Raw genomic sequence first — 17,624 nt, forward strand, 5'->3', positions numbered from 1 at the left:
AGCTTATTAAACTCCAACACAAACACATTGTGCTGTCACCTCTTTCGAAACTCTACCAATCCAGAAGTACATATTCAGCCATTCATAAAAGTGTACCTTTACAATATCTAATGCTTAAACTGAGCACAGAGATGAGTAGTCAGGATATTATTCAATGTGCAGCTCCAGGACGGGTGTCAGACTGTGTTATTGTTCAGGTTTGGCAACACAGGCAAATACAAGTTAGAGTATAGTAGTTTATGATTCCCTAAGTACCTAATAAAAGTATTGTGTCATGGTGCTAGGAGGAGGAGGAGGAGGAGGAGGAGGAGGAGGAGGAGGAGGAGGAGGACACAATGGCTGACGTGCCAGCAATATATTTCCCATGATTAGCCAGTGTCTGCATAAATGCAGGTACACCATTATTGTTGGAAGAGAGGAGATGCCAGGGAGCAAAGTACTGTGGCCTGGTTGTTGTGTGATGGTTGTTGTGTGTGTGTGTGTGTGTGTGTGTGTGTGTGTGTGTTGAGAGAGACCAGTGTAAGACTACAGGTACGCTAAGAGCAAGGCTTTTGTTTTGTTGGTTGTTTTTCTTTTCACTTCACCCCTTTCAATAATTAAAACTCTGTTGGCACCTTAGACCACACCTATATCAAAGAGCCCAGCACTGTGGCAACCTCGCATGGTGTTACAGTATCCAGACCTATTTGACGGCGACTAGAAGAATCAAGGTACTAATACTGCTGTGATTTGTTTTTTAATAATTCAATGAATTCTCAACATGTCATTATACAATGACCTAGATACTGTATTCTCCATGGCACAGTGGAAATGGGGTAATCTTAGTGCTTTGGTACAAAAACAGCATGCTTTGAATTCCACATTTAAAGGCACACTTTCTTATCACAGGTATGCCTTGCGGGGCTCTCCTATAATAAACATACTTGCTGCAGCAGTGATTAAAACACAACAGTACATTAACATACCAGGACTAACTATAGCTTACAATGTGACTACCTATAAGCATGAAGAGATTAAGAGACAATTCAACAGCATGTCAGCCTTTTATAATTATTCTTATTCAAACCTATTCAGACAGATTCGCAAATTTAATTATTGGTACGCAACTATATTGTGATGAAGTGATGTAATTAAAGACAGATTTGCAGTTTCTGCTTATTTTTGTATTTGCAAAGTAAAATAATACCATAAGGAAAAGTAGGAAGGGGGAAAACAGTCAACCATAAAAAAAGATTAAGCTGAAAACTGCCTAAGCTCCAAATGCAAAGCAGGTTAATTATCAATACTGAGATTAATGCAGGTCCTTAATATTTTACAGGCTACTAGGCTACTGCATTGTAGTCACCAAGAACAGGGCACTCCCAACCCGTCTCATCTTTCAATTTGTTCACCACACCAAGCACCTCTGTCAAGTTAATGATTGATTTGTTTGGGCATTCATTTAAGAAGCATGCTGTTAAAAAAAAAAAAAATAATAATAATAATAATAATAATAATAATAAAACCAAAGAACTCCTCATTACAACTGAAATGAGATGATAAATTGCAGAACAATCAGTAAAGACCTGAGATGAACTGTTGAATATCAAATTTGTGGTCACCAAGGAACTGAGGATCATACACTCACCTAAAGGATTATTAGGAACACCATACTAATACTGTGTTTGACCCCCTTTCACCTTCAGAACTGCCTTAATTCTACGTGGCATTGATTCAACAAGGTGCTGAAAGCATTCTTTAGAAATGTTGGCCCATATTGATAGGATAGCATCTTGCAGTTGATGGAGATTTGTGGGATGGACATCCAGGGCACGAAGCTCCCGTTCCACCACATCCCAAAGATGCTCTATTGGGTTGAGATCTGGTGACTGTGGGGGCCAGTTTAGTACAGTGAACTCATTGTCATGTTCAAGAAACCAATTTGAAATGATTCGACCTTTGTGACATGGTGCATTATCCTGCTGGAAGTAGCCATCAGAGGATGGGTACATGGTGGTCATAAAGGGATGGACATGGTCAGAAACAATGCTCAGGTAGGCCGTGGCATTTAAACGATGCCCAGTTGGCACTAAGGGGCCTAAAGTGTGCCAAGAAAACATCCCCCACACCATTACACCACCACCACCAGCCTGCACAGTGGTAACAAGGCATGATGGATCCATGTTCTCATTCTGTTTACGCCAAATTCTGACTCACCATCTGAATGTCTCAACAGAAATCGAGACTCATCAGACCAGGCAACATTTTTCCAGTCTTCAACTGTCCAATTTTGGTGAGCTTGTGCAAATTGTAGCCTCTATTTGTAGTGGAGATGAGTGGTACCCGGTGGGGTCTTCTGCTGTTGTAGCCCATCCGCCTCAAGGTTGTACGTGTTGTGGCTTCACAAATGCTTTGCTGCATACCTCGGTTGTAACGAGTGGTTATTTCAGTCAAAGTTGCTCTTCTATCAGCTTGAATCAGTCGGCCCATTCTCCTCTGACCTCTAGCATCAACAAGGCATTTTCGCCCCCACAGGACTGCCGCATACTGGATGTTTTTCCCTTTTCACACCATTCTTTGTAAACCCTAGAAATGGTTGTGCATGAAAATCCCAGTAACTGAGCAGATTGTGAAATAGTCAGACCGGCCCGTCTGGCACCAACAACCATGCCACGCTCAAAATTGCTTAAATCACCTTTCTTTCCCATTCAGACATTCAGTTTGGAGTTCAGGAGATTGTCTTGACCAGGACCACACCCCTAAATGCATTGAAGCAACTGCCATGTGATTGGTTGGTTAGATAATTGCATTAATGAGAAATTGAACAGGTGTTCCTAATAATCCTTTAGGTGAGTGTATATATATATATATATATATATATATATATATATATATATATATATATATATATATATATATATATTGTATGATCTGTGATAAATACATCAGACAGGCAACATATTGGGAATAATGTATTTTTTAATAATAATAATAATAATAATAATAATAATAATAATAATAATAATAATAATAATAATAATAATAATAATGTCACCATGACTTTGCTATTGGACAACAGCAATGATAGGATTTCCTAACCAAAACAATAACTTGCTACGTCACAAAGCTAGGTTGGGAACAGAGCGGTTGAAGTAGAATAGCTCTGAAAACATGTAATGTCCTGATCTACACACATACAAACACCTCTGGGATAAGCAGAAATAAAATGCATGACAGTCCAAAAGCAAAACAAAAAATGAGCTACTGGGGAAGTGCACAGCATTCTTCCAGTTATCTATTAAAAATGTTTGCAGCTGTCCTTGAGGCTGAGAGTGGGCCTATGAAATACATTGTGTATAGCATTCACAATACATTTGGTAATATTGTACATCTGTTTTTCCTCTTTCCATAATGAATACCTTGCCACATGTGTTTGTACAGTAAAGGGTCTGGCCCTTTAACTCCTTCCAGAGTAACCACTGAAAAACGAAAGGTACTTGTAACTATTTCTTTTTGTGAATCGTTGATCTCAAAAGACACTACCAGGCACTACTTCCCCCACCATCTTTACTAAAAGACATCATATCAGAAAAGTATACGTAGTAGCTGTAATGCTCTCTGTCTCAAAAGCCCACACATTAAATGTAAGCCAAAACTGACCACATATTACAAGAATTGTACTTCAGGTGCCAATTGCTTGATGTTCCAACATTTAAAGTGATATATTAAAATCATTTTTGTATTTATTTATGGAACACCAGACAAACACTGAAATGATCCCAAAAGAAGTCAAATTATTTTTCTTTGATTGTTAAGAGCTAGTTTGTAAAATTGAAAACAGAAAAATATGAGACACGAAGATTAAAAATATAAGCAATATATGTTTGTTATGTACCTACAGTTTTTAATCTCATCTCTATATTCAGCACTGATCTCTTTAGTTCCACAAAGGTGCAGCTGTTTAGCAGATATTGATGGATTGTAAATTATAATCACAGGGAAATATTCATCAATGAATGTAAATTCCCTGAAAGTTGTTTTGAGACCACTGAAAAAGTGTTTTGTACACACAAACAAAAACAATTGCATTACAATAGAAAAGTATCGTCCTTTATTTTAATGTTGGCTGAATATGTACGTACTGTTACATATCTAAACCAATTTATAATTTTGTATATTTAATACTGTTAGATCATATGTCAATGACTGACAAATATTAAGGGAAACTTGCAGTCATACCCCCAGTTCTTCACATACAGGAAAAAGAGATGAAGGCGGTGACTTCTTAGCAGGGTAATATTCAACCTGAAAATCTTCCAGAACAAAAGAAGCACAGTAAAACAAAATACCACTTCCTTTTATTAAGTAACTTATCTTCTTTTTTTCTACTTTTTTTTACACAAAGCCAAAGAAATTGATCAAGTCCTTGTGCCAGGTACTGATTATAGTTCCTGCTTTGATCTGTGATACAAACATGATCCTTGTTGGGTCATTGTCAGCACAGCCTGTATGTTTATCATTATTATTATATATATTTTTAGCAGACGCCCTTATCCAAATCAACTTACAATATATCACATTATTTGTACATACAATTACCCATTTATACAGCTGGGTATTTACTGGAGCAATTCAAGTACCTTGCTCAAGGGTACAACAGCACTGTACCCCACTTGGGACTGAACCCACAACCCTCCACTGAGGAACCCAGAGCTCTAACCACTGCTTGACCCTCCACAGTTGTTCCATATATATTAGTAGTCCAACACTAAAGCTGACACTCCAGCCCCAAAGTTACAGAATCACTGTGCTGTTTCCATGAAAATTACTGACTTCTAAATCTCACAATGTTTAGTAACATGAGAATTAAATTACTTTCATGTTTGGTACATTTATAGAGTGATGCAATTTCAAGAACTGAAATAAGTTGGGTGAGGCTGTTCATCACATGCAAGCAACAGGAATGGATAATAAAAACCCATTGGGTGGCATGGAACGTGTAGAACTAGGCATGAAAGATCTGTGTTGATTTACCTATTGGCTTCATTGTGTGGGGATTGTTTACATTGGAAAACTGGAAAACATAGATTGAACTAGTAAAACCTCATTAAGAATATTGGATACAATTGTCTACATACAAGAAGAAGGATTTGTCATATATTAAGTTGAGTAAAAGGATTGATTAGCATCCAAATACTCATCTATGTGTAAAACAGCCTGCTTTTGTTTTAAAGGTTCTTGTTCTTCGGCCCACCAAGTGAAATCCTCTGAACTACAGCGACAATGGCTAATCTAATCCAAAACTGAATCTGTCAGACAAAGCAATGATTTACTGTACACAGTGGATCATACTGGGTGATTAATATGTGAAAACATGCATTCTTGCTTCAAGTCTTAAATTATTAACATATTTATTTGGCATTGTCTTCATCTAGAAACCAATCAATGCATTATCAATGCCTGACTAATATCACCAGAAACATGCAATAATACCCCCTACACACCCCTTAAAGCAATATATACAAATTAAAGTTTACATATTAACATGCGTACTTTGTTCAGCTTATAGAGAAACCCCAAACTGCCTGAGGCTTTCGAAATAGCTTAATGTTTTTCTTTTTTATGATGGATAATTAAACCAACATGGAATTAATGTACTGATTTTTATTTTTCTCTGGTTAGTTAGTAAATCAGGGAAATTTCCTAAACAAATGCATTAATTTTAGTGATAGCCTGAGTGGAAATACTGAAGTCAGAGTTACCAGAGGTATAAGGTGAATACCTATGTGTTAATCATAAAACAAAACAAAATGAAAAAATAAACATATGAAATATATCCAAATACATGTAGGACCAGATGTCTATAATGTCATTTAGCTGACTGATGCAATACTGGACTGAACTCAACCTGCATTCGAGGTGTAGATATTTACTGCTCCATAATGTGTGTTTTTAGGGAATACTTCATGTTATAAACATGTAATTAATTGTCTCTGTTAGTTATAAGTAGAGGCATTTTTGTAGCCATTCCAGTTGACATTTACAGGTTTACTAACTGGAGTCTAACTTCAGATGAGATTGACACTAAAATAGTTTTAGAAGAAGTTGGGGGGGAATTCCTTTGTTGGAGCTGTATATATTTTTTCAGTCGGCATTTAAATGAAAACAAATATGAAATATTGTAGCATTGTTTAAAGCACATTACAATATATTCATATACATTGTAATCATATTGGAACTCTTATACTAAATGGAAAACTCAGAATTTAATTTAATTTACAGTAACCTGCTCCTACTCAGTCTAGAGTCACCACAGCTAAATACATATTTTCATAATACAAAGTCATTGTTAATAGATGTAATCTTCCAAAAGCACAATATATAATAATAATATTGTGTAGTTTATATATTACACATTTAGAACACAGTGATAATCATTGCCAGTGCCACAATCTTTCTAAACTTTGTTTGTGCAAGGTGGTATTATTAGTAGTACATCAACATACCACTTACCAATGTGATGCACGTGTTTTAAGGCAAATGTCATGCAGTGGTGTATTTTTATTTACTGTAGGTTTTTGCAGAAATGTCAGTGAAATGCATTTAATTCACACCTGCAGCAGCACTTAAAAAGGGAAACAAAGACCTGCAGAGGCAAAATGACCTCCTGACACAAAATCAAAATTTCCTACTGAAAAGGCATGTGTGCTTGTTTACACCAAGCTGCACAGATTTAGAGTGGGTCAAAATGCTTGTGAGAGATTTGTCAGGAATTATCAGGAGGAGGAACTAAAGGGTGATTGACATCTATGAAAATAGCAACACACCTCCCCAGACAGGTGCACTTCTATTTTGTGGTCAGCCGCTCGAAGTAAGAACGTCACTCAAACTAGCTTTCAAAAACCACTGCTTGCTCTGTGCCTCAGTACAACTGGTGACCATCAGACAGGCAACATATTGGGAATAATGTATTTTTTTAAATAATAATAATAATAATAATAATAATAATAATAATAATAATAATAATAATAATGTCACCATGACTTTGCTATTGGACAACAGCAATGATAGGATTTCCTAACCAAAACAATAACTTGCTACGTCACAAAGCTAGGTTGGGAACAGAGCGGTTGAAGTAGAATAGCTCTGAAAACATGTAATGTCCTGATCTACACACATACAAACACCTCTGGGATAAGCAGAAATAAAATGCATGACAGTCCAAAAGCAAAACAAAAAATGAGCTACTGGGGAAGTGCACAGCATTCTTCCAGTTATCTATTAAAAATGTTTGCAGCTGTCCTTGAGGCTGAGAGTGGGCCTATGAAATACATTGTGTATAGCATTCACAATACATTTGGTAATATTGTACATCTGTTTTTCCTCTTTCCATAATGAATACCTTTAATTTACAGTAACCTGCTCCTACTCAGTCTAGAGTCACCACAGCTAAATACATATTTTCATAATACAAAGTCATTGTTAATAGATGTAATCTTCCAAAAGCACAATATATAATAATAATATTGTGTAGTTTATATATTACACATTTAGAACACAGTGATAATCATTGCCAGTGCCACAATCTTTCTAAACTTTGTTTGTGCAAGGTGGTATTATTAGTAGTACATCAACATACCACTTACCAATGTGATGCACGTGTTTTAAGGCAAATGTCATGCAGTGGTGTATTTTTATTTACTGTAGGTTTTTGCAGAAATGTCAGTGAAATGCATTTAATTCACACCTGCAGCAGCACTTAAAAAGGGAAACAAAGACCTGCAGAGGCAAAATGACCTCCTGACACAAAATCAAAATTTCCTACTGAAAAGGCATGTGTGCTTGTTTACACCAAGCTGCACAGATTTAGAGTGGGTCAAAATGCTTGTGAGAGATTTGTCAGGAATTATCAGGAGGAGGAACTAAAGGGTGATTGACATCTATGAAAATAGCAACACACCTCCCCAGACAGGTGCACTTCTATTTTGTGGTCAGCCGCTCGAAGTAAGAACGTCACTCAAACTAGCTTTCAAAAACCACTGCTTGCTCTGTGCCTCAGTACAACTGGTGACCATCAGACAGGCAACATATTGGGAATTGGGTCAAAATGCTTGTGAGAGATTTGTCAGGAATTATCAGGAGGAGGAACTAAAGGGTGATTGACATCTATGAAAATAGCAACACACCTCCCCAGACAGGTGCACTTCTATTTTGTGGTCAGCCGCTCGAAGTAAGAACGTCACTCAAACTAGCTTTCAAAAACCACTGCTTGCTCTGTGCCTCAGTACAACTGGTGACCATAAACAACGCTTTAAGAATAAGATAAGACATCATTCTAAACCACCATGTTTACAAAGCCCACCAATACATTAGGGCAATCCCTGCTATTTTTGCCAACTTGACTTCTGGCAGTGTCCTGCTTAAAGAGATTGTAGAGACCAAGCAACCAGATTAGTGAATCCACTTTTCCAGGGATCTGACTGGGTCTGGCTGATGAACAGGAACTATGGAGACCTTTTTAGCAGCTCAGAGATCCATAGTCTTGCAGAATGGGGTTTTACTGGAGTTAAATGAAGCTTAAAGCAAGACTCTATAAGGGTTTTAATTCCCTTTTTGTTCCATGTGACCAATCCCTGACTTACTTGCTAGCCAGCTTTAGGTTTATATTGTCACATGCAGTATGCTTGTCTAGTACTCCACCATCTGATGAACTTGAGGTCATACAAAATACAGGCAAAGCCTATTCATTATGTCTATCAATTCACACTTCTATCCTTTTGCTGTAACTTCCCCTATGCCTACCGCACATACCTGCTACATAACTCACTTTTAGCTCATTTGTACTAGAATGTGTGATTATTGTATTTTGTACAGATTGTGTTTACTTCACGTTGTAATATTTTGAAAATGTTGCTTATGAAAACTAAGTCACCCTGCACAAGGGATTCTGCTAATAAATACATGCATAGATAAATGCCAATTTATTGCATTACCTGCCAATGTGTTTGTTCATTCTGTACATTAACTGACATCTCATAATTTATCTTCTCCAGTTTTGCTTATTTATATAAATCTGGAACCATTGAACATGTATTGTTCGTATTTATAAATAGATATGCATACATACATATAGACTAGAATTAGACGTGTTTATATTAACTTTAAACACTTCTGGTAAATGTTTTAATAAGATTAAAATACATTGTTAACACATGTAAAGAACTTTTGAGTGGCAAAGTTTGATTGAGATATACAGGCCTGTCCAGCTAAAATATTCCCACACACTAAACAGTGGAAGCCAAATTTCCCACAGAACATTTACAATCATGGTATAAATATCAGCAATCTGCATGACCCTGCTGATGCAAAAGGCTCAGCTGCAAGATGTTGGTGTCTTCTCCATTTTGTGTTATGTGTTTTGTCTTGGTTGTCTTTATGGCACGGTTCCTCCATTTCATAATGACAGGGATCTATCTTTGAATATCTGCACCTTCCACAACCAAATAAGGATCTTTAACAACCAGATACTTCTCCTGGAGTGAAAGAGGATTCATTCACACTCATTCAATCAATCAAGTGAGATATGCTGACACTAATGAGCATCCTAAACAAAACGCAGGTAACAAGGTAAAAAGGCAGGTAACTTCAGTTTATGTGGGAGTAGCTAAAGTCTATACAGACATTTAGAAAGACAAATATACAGAGACAATACTTAACATAAACCTCAAAGAGTTATACTTCTAAATATGTCTGAATATTATTTTAAAACAATATATGGGGACTATATAGATATTCCACATTCAAACTGAATGCAGGAGATTTGCATTGCTTTAAATTCAATTTTGTTTATTTTACATCCAAAGCATTAATATACTGCAAACCATCATCAAACTGAGCTGAATATGTACCCAATAAACCATAGGGGTTTGTAACTGATCTACATGTACACATAGGAAATTGTGTGCTTGTTCTTTAAGTACATGCAATGCAAAGGTTTTTTCACTCTGTCTCTTTCTTTCTTTAAATGAACACTGATACTTGTCCCTGAAGTTCATAAACACAGTATGTGCTTAAAGATTTATCCTTGGAAACCCTCCAATTTTCAGCTTTTCTGGCAGGACAAGCAAACTTACATCGAGGAAATCTTTGTCAAAACACATTCCTCAGGTTCCTATGGGATGTATCCATGAATAACTCACAAAAACACATCTGCAGCCCAGAACCCACTAGCATATGTGAAAAAATGAAAACACTGCTGTAAAGAAAGACAAGACACGCTCTTCTTTTTTTCTCCCAGAAGATCTACTGTACAGAAAAAAAAAATCTTTCAACTGTTTTCAGTTCTAGTGCAAAATCCGGCTCACTTTGTGTCTCCACATAAAATCCCATAATAAAATGATGATGATGATGATGATGATGATGATGATGAAGGAGGAGGCATCTTTGTGCATTTATAAAGCACCTTTAATCCCAAATTTATAATTGGGAAAACATGATCATTATGATACTACTACTACTACGAATAATCATCATCATCATCATCATAATTCTTGCTTCTTTAAACATTCATCCCATCTGAAAATCTGCTCTGAAGCAAAGGGAGAGTGTTCTCCATCGATAGTAGAAAGTGCCAGGTCATATACATCTGGTCCAGATCTCTATTCTGGTTCATTATCTCTAAATAGATAGAAAACTACATCTGCTATACCTCATGATTTGTCATGTTCCCCAAACACGTGGGGGTTATTTTGGTGCTTCTGTAATGTTTCAGGTTTTGACAAGCAAATTAGCATTGCTGTGCACAAGGTCCTTCATACAGCTGTTCAATGCCTTAGGGTTGGATTAATTAAAAGCTATAAAAAAAGCAAATCTCTATGAAAAGTTTTATGTCCACACATGGGACATATATATATTTAAATAAAAATATGTACAATTCCAATGATCATGATACTGGCTGAAATATTGCCTCTATCTCCATTTAATTTTAAAAAAATCCCCCCAAGCCCTTTTATGAAGAGCAGTCCTGTAAATAAAAGTTTCAGCTCATCAATCATATTTAATGAAATTATACAATCTATCCTAAAGATGTATTGCTGAAAATAAAGATGATTTGCTAACTTTTCATAAGATATTAAATCCAGATTTCTCAACCAAAGGAAATGGCTGAAGTGATACATTTACTGGATGACCCACTAAGTACTAATAGGCTCCTACTAATGGACAATGATTATGGACTGTTCTGCAGGTCTGGGACAATCAGCCACATGAATGCATCCAATCATATCCTGGTATGATCAAAAGTGTCAAAGATGGACAAACAAAACTCTTTATAAACTCAGAAAAAGACTGAATACATGACATATTAACATTTTCACACTGTTGTAAATCACAAAAGATTGTACATTACCAAAGGTCTTTCACTAATTGACTTCTGAATGTGAGAAGAGGATGTTTTACCTTGAAAATGCCAAAAGGTTTGGGTCAGTGGGTTGTTAGCTACTTGTGACCTACTTCACTGTACCATCTATAGGACTCCAGCTGAATTATGCCCTTTTGTATTCTTCACAATATGCTGTGAAATGTTTACACCAAACTATGCCATTTGAATGCATTATTCTCATAAAACAACTTCCACCTTTAGCTATGACCATCCACTAAAGATAAGTTAATCAGTTACTGTTCCTCCCATTTGAGGTTCTGTCACTATGATTTTCATCGGTTAATATAACTGTCGGAGTTGGTATGTTATTTCAGAAAGGCGAGATCCACTCTTTGTACATCATTTATCAGCTGAAGTATGCATTGATTTATTTTGGCAGCATTCTCTAAGCAGTTGCCATTAGTAATCCGCCCCTATGCTGGCCATGAATGAAAGCTAAACTATTTGCATTAAATAATAACACTAATGACAGTGGGCAGCACAAAGGGCACCTGAGGCCACCTGCTTATTGTTGTTGTTCATTGCATGAAAGCACACTGTTCTGAAGTAGTTTAAGAAAGTAAAGACACATGCCAAAGAGGTACGTTACATTTTGTCTTTTCTAAAGCAAGTGAGGTATTGTTTTTCTTTTCTTTTTTTTTAAAAGAGGTCTGGACATGATAATGCATTTATATAAGCTTCATTTGCTGTTTGACATTTTCAGGCGGAAAACACTTGAAATTACTCCAGGGCCTTCTGGCAGATCTTGCTCATAATCTCAGCTTCTATCAAGTTTGACAAAACACATGGACGCATGAGAACACTCAATTTCCCTGTTATTTTCAGTAGCATTATGCTTGTGCTGTTAACATATCTGTTTATTTTTACTGCAATTAACCTGATATTGTCAGCTATGTCTGGGATTGCTGTAGACATTTTATTTTTCAGTATTTGTTTATAACTGCAATACTTCATTATGTAAAGCATTGTTCAGGATAGAACAATCCTTTTAGACATTCTAAAAAACATAGCTCTAAATTTAGTGCCCTGGGCTCGGAATTTCAGTAAGTATAGGGTATCTAGAAATATACCAGGAGGCACTAAAAAAAAGGTTTATGGCATGGCACTAGATCGTGGAAGATATTTTATACAAGAGTGCATGCTTTCTGGTTGCAGACCACAGACCACACAAAATTCCATGAGTATTGTTTAAATCTTAATAAATCTGCAGTCCCAAAACTTTGCTCTTCAAAATTAATTTTAATCTCATATTATCCATGGCTGGGTTTTAACTGAAAATGTTCAAACTTGGGAGGAAAAAGAAATACAGCTCTGGAAAAAAATAAGAGACCAGTTAACATTGATTTCTGAACTCGGAGTGGTCTCTTAATTTTCTCCAGAGCTGTGCGTTTCTATATTTCATTTATTTGTTTCCCATCCAAATGTAGGAGACATTTATACATACTTTGGAGCTGTACCAGTGGTTAGGACAGACTTAACTGACACCATCTATTTTTCAAGAAAGATTGCAAGGTCCATTCCCACATAGAAAACTTCCTAAGAAGCTGAAGATAACCTGAATGCTGGTTCAGACTGGCATCGCATGAGCAGAAATCAAATCCTTTTTTAGCCCCAGGGGTCACCTTTGCTGACTGACTCATCTGCCTTAACAGCTTACTGTATTTCCATACTAAATCTCCCGTCATTCTGCCTGGAAGAATGCTCTTACCATACCTATAAAGCAGGTCTACACCAGTCCATGATTGCCAAGGGAGACATGAATGCAATATGAACTTTCCTAAAGACAGACTGGACTCTGCATTAAACATTGTCTGGGAACTAGCCCTCACTTGAGAACTGGTTGGGGACAAGGTCTGCAAAAAAACAATAGCTGCATGGAGTCATTGTTTACAGACAGGTTTGCGAACAAGGCCTGCATAAACAATAGTTTGGCGCAGTTCTTGCTTGCATAAAAAACAAAACCCTGACACAAAAGGTATGTGATCTCCTACTATGAAAAGAAAGTGATGTCAGCTTCAGGAAATGGTGAACCAAGCTAGTACTATTCTCTGTCTCACCTTATATTAATACCATATTATTGGATGTGACTGATCAGATGCTCTGAGGTCCCACCAAAACATTTCCAAATCAATATTATTGCACTTTATCACAAGCCTTGAATGGTGACAGAATGGAGAAATAATGAAGTCAGCTGCAGGTTGAAGTTGGCCAGCTTGAGAAAGGCAGAGATGGAATATTAGACAGATCACTGGGGTTAGTAGCCCTATTCTTTGAAAGAGTGCTCTAGGATCTTCATGGACCACAATTTTGACAATGTCATTATTGATATGCAACCTTGGGAAGTGTTCTAAAGGGATTAAATGAATGACATTAAGCAAATAACATTAAGCGTTCAATTAAGTAATTAACTTAACCCAGGTTGAATGAAAACCAGAAGCACTCTCGCCCTCAAGGATAATATCAGAAGATTACCAATCTAGGTGTAGAATTTCTTAGCATTTTCAACAACACCTTCCAACTTGATTATTTCTTCTGTTACCTAGGCATGCTGGTCAGGGCATTTCTCCTTCTTCAGAACAGCCCATTTTGACTCAAATGTTTCCATGCCAACCATTGATGCACCCCAATAAATCTGGATTTAACATAAAGCTTATGAACCTGCTTCACTTATGAGCAAAGCTGAACAAACGTAATATAACTCAAAAATTCAACATGCACATTCTGTACAGATATCGTGTTCTACAGCTACATGCTAAACCACAATTCTCATTCTGAAATGGATGTGAAATTCCTACCTGAATCTGGGAGAGAGAGTTAGTGGGAAGGCTGGATAAATAAGGCATTCTTGCTTGAGAAATAAGACAAAATATTGGGTACAGTAAAATATACAGTGGGGGAAAAAAGTATTTGATCACCTGCTGATTTTGTACATTTGCCCACTGACAAAGAAATGATCAGTCTATAATTTTAATGGTAGGTGTATTTTAACAGTGAGAGACAGAATAACAACAAAAAAATCCAGAAAAATGCATTTCAAAAAAGTTATACATTGATTTGCATGTTAATGAGGGAAATAAGTATTTGACCCCTTCGACTTAGTACTTGGTGGCAAAACGTTTGTTGCAATCACAGAGGTCAGACGTTTCTTGTAGTTGGCCACCAGGTTTGCACACATCTCAGGAGGGATTTTGTCCCACTCCTCTTTGCAGATCCACTCCAAGTCATTAAGGTTTCGAGGCTGACGTTTGGCAACTCGAACCTTCAGCTCCCTCCACAGATTTTCTATGGGATTAAGGTCTGGAGACTGGCTAGGCCACTCCAGGACCTTAATGTGCTTCTTCTTGAGCCACTCCTTTGTTGCCTTGGCTGTGTGTTTTGGGTCATTGTCATGCTGGAATACTCATCCACGACCCATTTTCAATGCCCTGGCTGAGGGAAGGAGGTTCTCACCCAAGATTTGACGGTACATGGCCCCGTCCATCGTCCCTTTGATGCGGTGCAGTTGTCCTGTCCCCTTAGCAGTAAAACACCCCCAAAGCATAATGTTTCCACCTCCATGTTTGACGGTGGGGATGGTGTTCTTGGGGTCATTCCTCCTCCTCCAAACATGGCGAGTTGAGTTGATGCCAAAGAGCTTGATTTTGGTCTCATCTGACCACAACACTTTCACCCAGTTCTCCTCTGAATCATTCAGATGTTGGCAAACTTCAGACGGGCCTGTACATGTGCTTTCTTGAGCAGGCGGACCTTGCGGGCGCTGTAGGATTTCAGTCCTTCATGGCGTAGTGTGTTACCAATTGTTTTCTTGGTGACTATGGTCCCAGCTGCCTTGAGATCATTAACAAGATCCTCCCGTGTAGTTCTGGGCTGATTCCTCACCGTTCTCATGATCATTGAAACTCCACGAGGTGAGATCTTGCATGGAGCCCCAGACCGAGGGAGACTGACAGTTATTTTGTGTTTCTTCCATTTGCGAATAATCGCACCAACTGTTGTCACCTTCTCACCAAGCTGCTTGGCGATGGTCTTGTAGCCCATTCCAGCCTTGTGTAGGTCTACAATCTTGTCCCTGACATCCTTGGACAGCTCTTTGGTCTTGGCCACGGTGGACAGTTTGGAATCTGATTGTTTGATTCCTTCTGTGGACAGGTGTCTTTTATACAGGTAACGAGCTGAGATTAGGAGCACTCCCTTTAAGAGAGTGCTCCTAATCTCAGCTCGTTACCTGTATAAAAGACACCTGGGAGCCAGAAATCTTCCTGATTGATAGGGGATCAAATACATATTTCCCTCATTAACATGCAAATCAATTTATAACTTTTTTGAAATGCGTTTTTCTGGATTTTTTTGTTGTTATTCTGTCTCTCACTGTTAAAATACACCTACCATTAAAATTATAGACTGATCATTTCTTTGTCAGTGGGCAAACGTACAAAATCAGCAGGGGATCAAATACTTTTTTCCCTCACTGTATAGCCAGCAATGTTTGACTGAGAACAAAACCTTTACTGCTTGTAGCATGTTTCTCTTTTGAACCATGCTTTTTTAAACCATGAAATTGTCCGTTTCTAAGTTCAAATAGACTTCAGCTAACTTTCCAAATGTACACACTGAAGTGAAAAATATGGCCTTCATTTCCTTAACAATATTGCAAACTTTTAATCTTTCATCTACATTTAAAAAAAAAGTAAGATACTGTCCTTCTCAACAATATACAGGCATGAAATAAAGCCAGGAAAGGATGGCTGGAAGATCTTTGCAACCAATCAGTTGGATAATGACAACAGCAGACATGGTACATACAATAACAGTGCCATCTGCTGGGGTTGTAAGAGTTTGCAGTACCTCCCAAAACTAGCTTAAAATATTTCTTTGTGTGTGCCTGTGTGTGTGTTGTACAGCTATTACTGTGTGAAGGACATCAGGATGGCAAATGGATAGAGTGCACGCGCAATTGATATGGCAGAGTGGTTTTCAGTACACAGTATAATGTAAAATAATGAAAGAACCCTGACAAACTGACATTATTAAGATGCATGATACAACAAGGTTGCATGTTTTAATACTGAATATCAATTATTTTAACTGATGACTTTATTTTGCTGCATTTTTTAATGAAATATAATAGAGCCAATAAGTTGTATAGAAAGAAAGAAAAAAGTGCTGTATAGATTAATATAAGATTATATACACATCCCTGCACTCACAGAGATTATGCAATTTTTTTCTTGAAATGTATGTAACACATGTATGTGTGTGTACATTATATATATATATATATATATACATATACATACACATACACACACACTCATTAAGGGTAGATAATTGAACATTTAAATCCATACCAAGAAGCAAAGACTAAAGAACAATTCCACAAATAAAATTAAAAAAAATTCAAAACACTGATCATCCATATTCATTATTGATCTGTCTTGCATTGTTGTGGACATTTTGAAAGGTTATTCACAGACGGTGTATGGATAACCAACATTTTGTCTGCTGCCTTTTTCCTGTGAAAATCTTTAAGGTTTACCCAAGTGACCTACCCATTGTAAACACAGTACCACAAACGCAGGGAATTTTCAAAGGTCTGAAGGCTCAAAGCTTTCACAATATTGATGTCAGTAAATGGGCTATAGGAATGCTCAGCTCCAGAGACAGAAAGCTTACACTGCCACCGTGTGTCTCACCAATAGTTTACAAGTTACATCAACTTACAGAGTGTTCTCCCTTTTGCTAGCCTAGAGTAACAAGCCATAGGCAGGACCACTTTGAATACATGTAAATTATATCAAACTTTAAGCATCAAGAACATATCCAAAACAGAGATTCCCTGGTATAGTAGGTGCGTTAGTGGACATGAAAAATAAAAAGGAAAAAACAGTTTGTCATTGTATTCATTCAATCTCTGAACTGGAGATGGGCAATCCAAAAGCCAAGCACAATGGATCTCAACTAGTTCATGGTGACAGGACACTTAGATTTTTATTATGTTTAATAATTTTCATTTAAAATGTAGTTTGCATTGAAGACCAGAAAGTACGGTTTGTGTTTTTAAGAGGTGTCATTTAAATACAATATCTGGACTACCAGCGATCATAGAGACCACAGCCCTCTCACCATCAGTGGCGAAGCAGCGCCTTGCAAGCGTGACGGCCGCAGATTCGCCAGCTTTGGACGTCTCCATCAATCACCTATTTAG

The sequence above is a fragment of the Amia ocellicauda genome, chromosome 3, assembly GCF_036373705.1.
Source record: "Amia ocellicauda isolate fAmiCal2 chromosome 3, fAmiCal2.hap1, whole genome shotgun sequence".
Taxonomy (NCBI): Eukaryota; Metazoa; Chordata; class Actinopteri; order Amiiformes; family Amiidae; genus Amia; species Amia ocellicauda.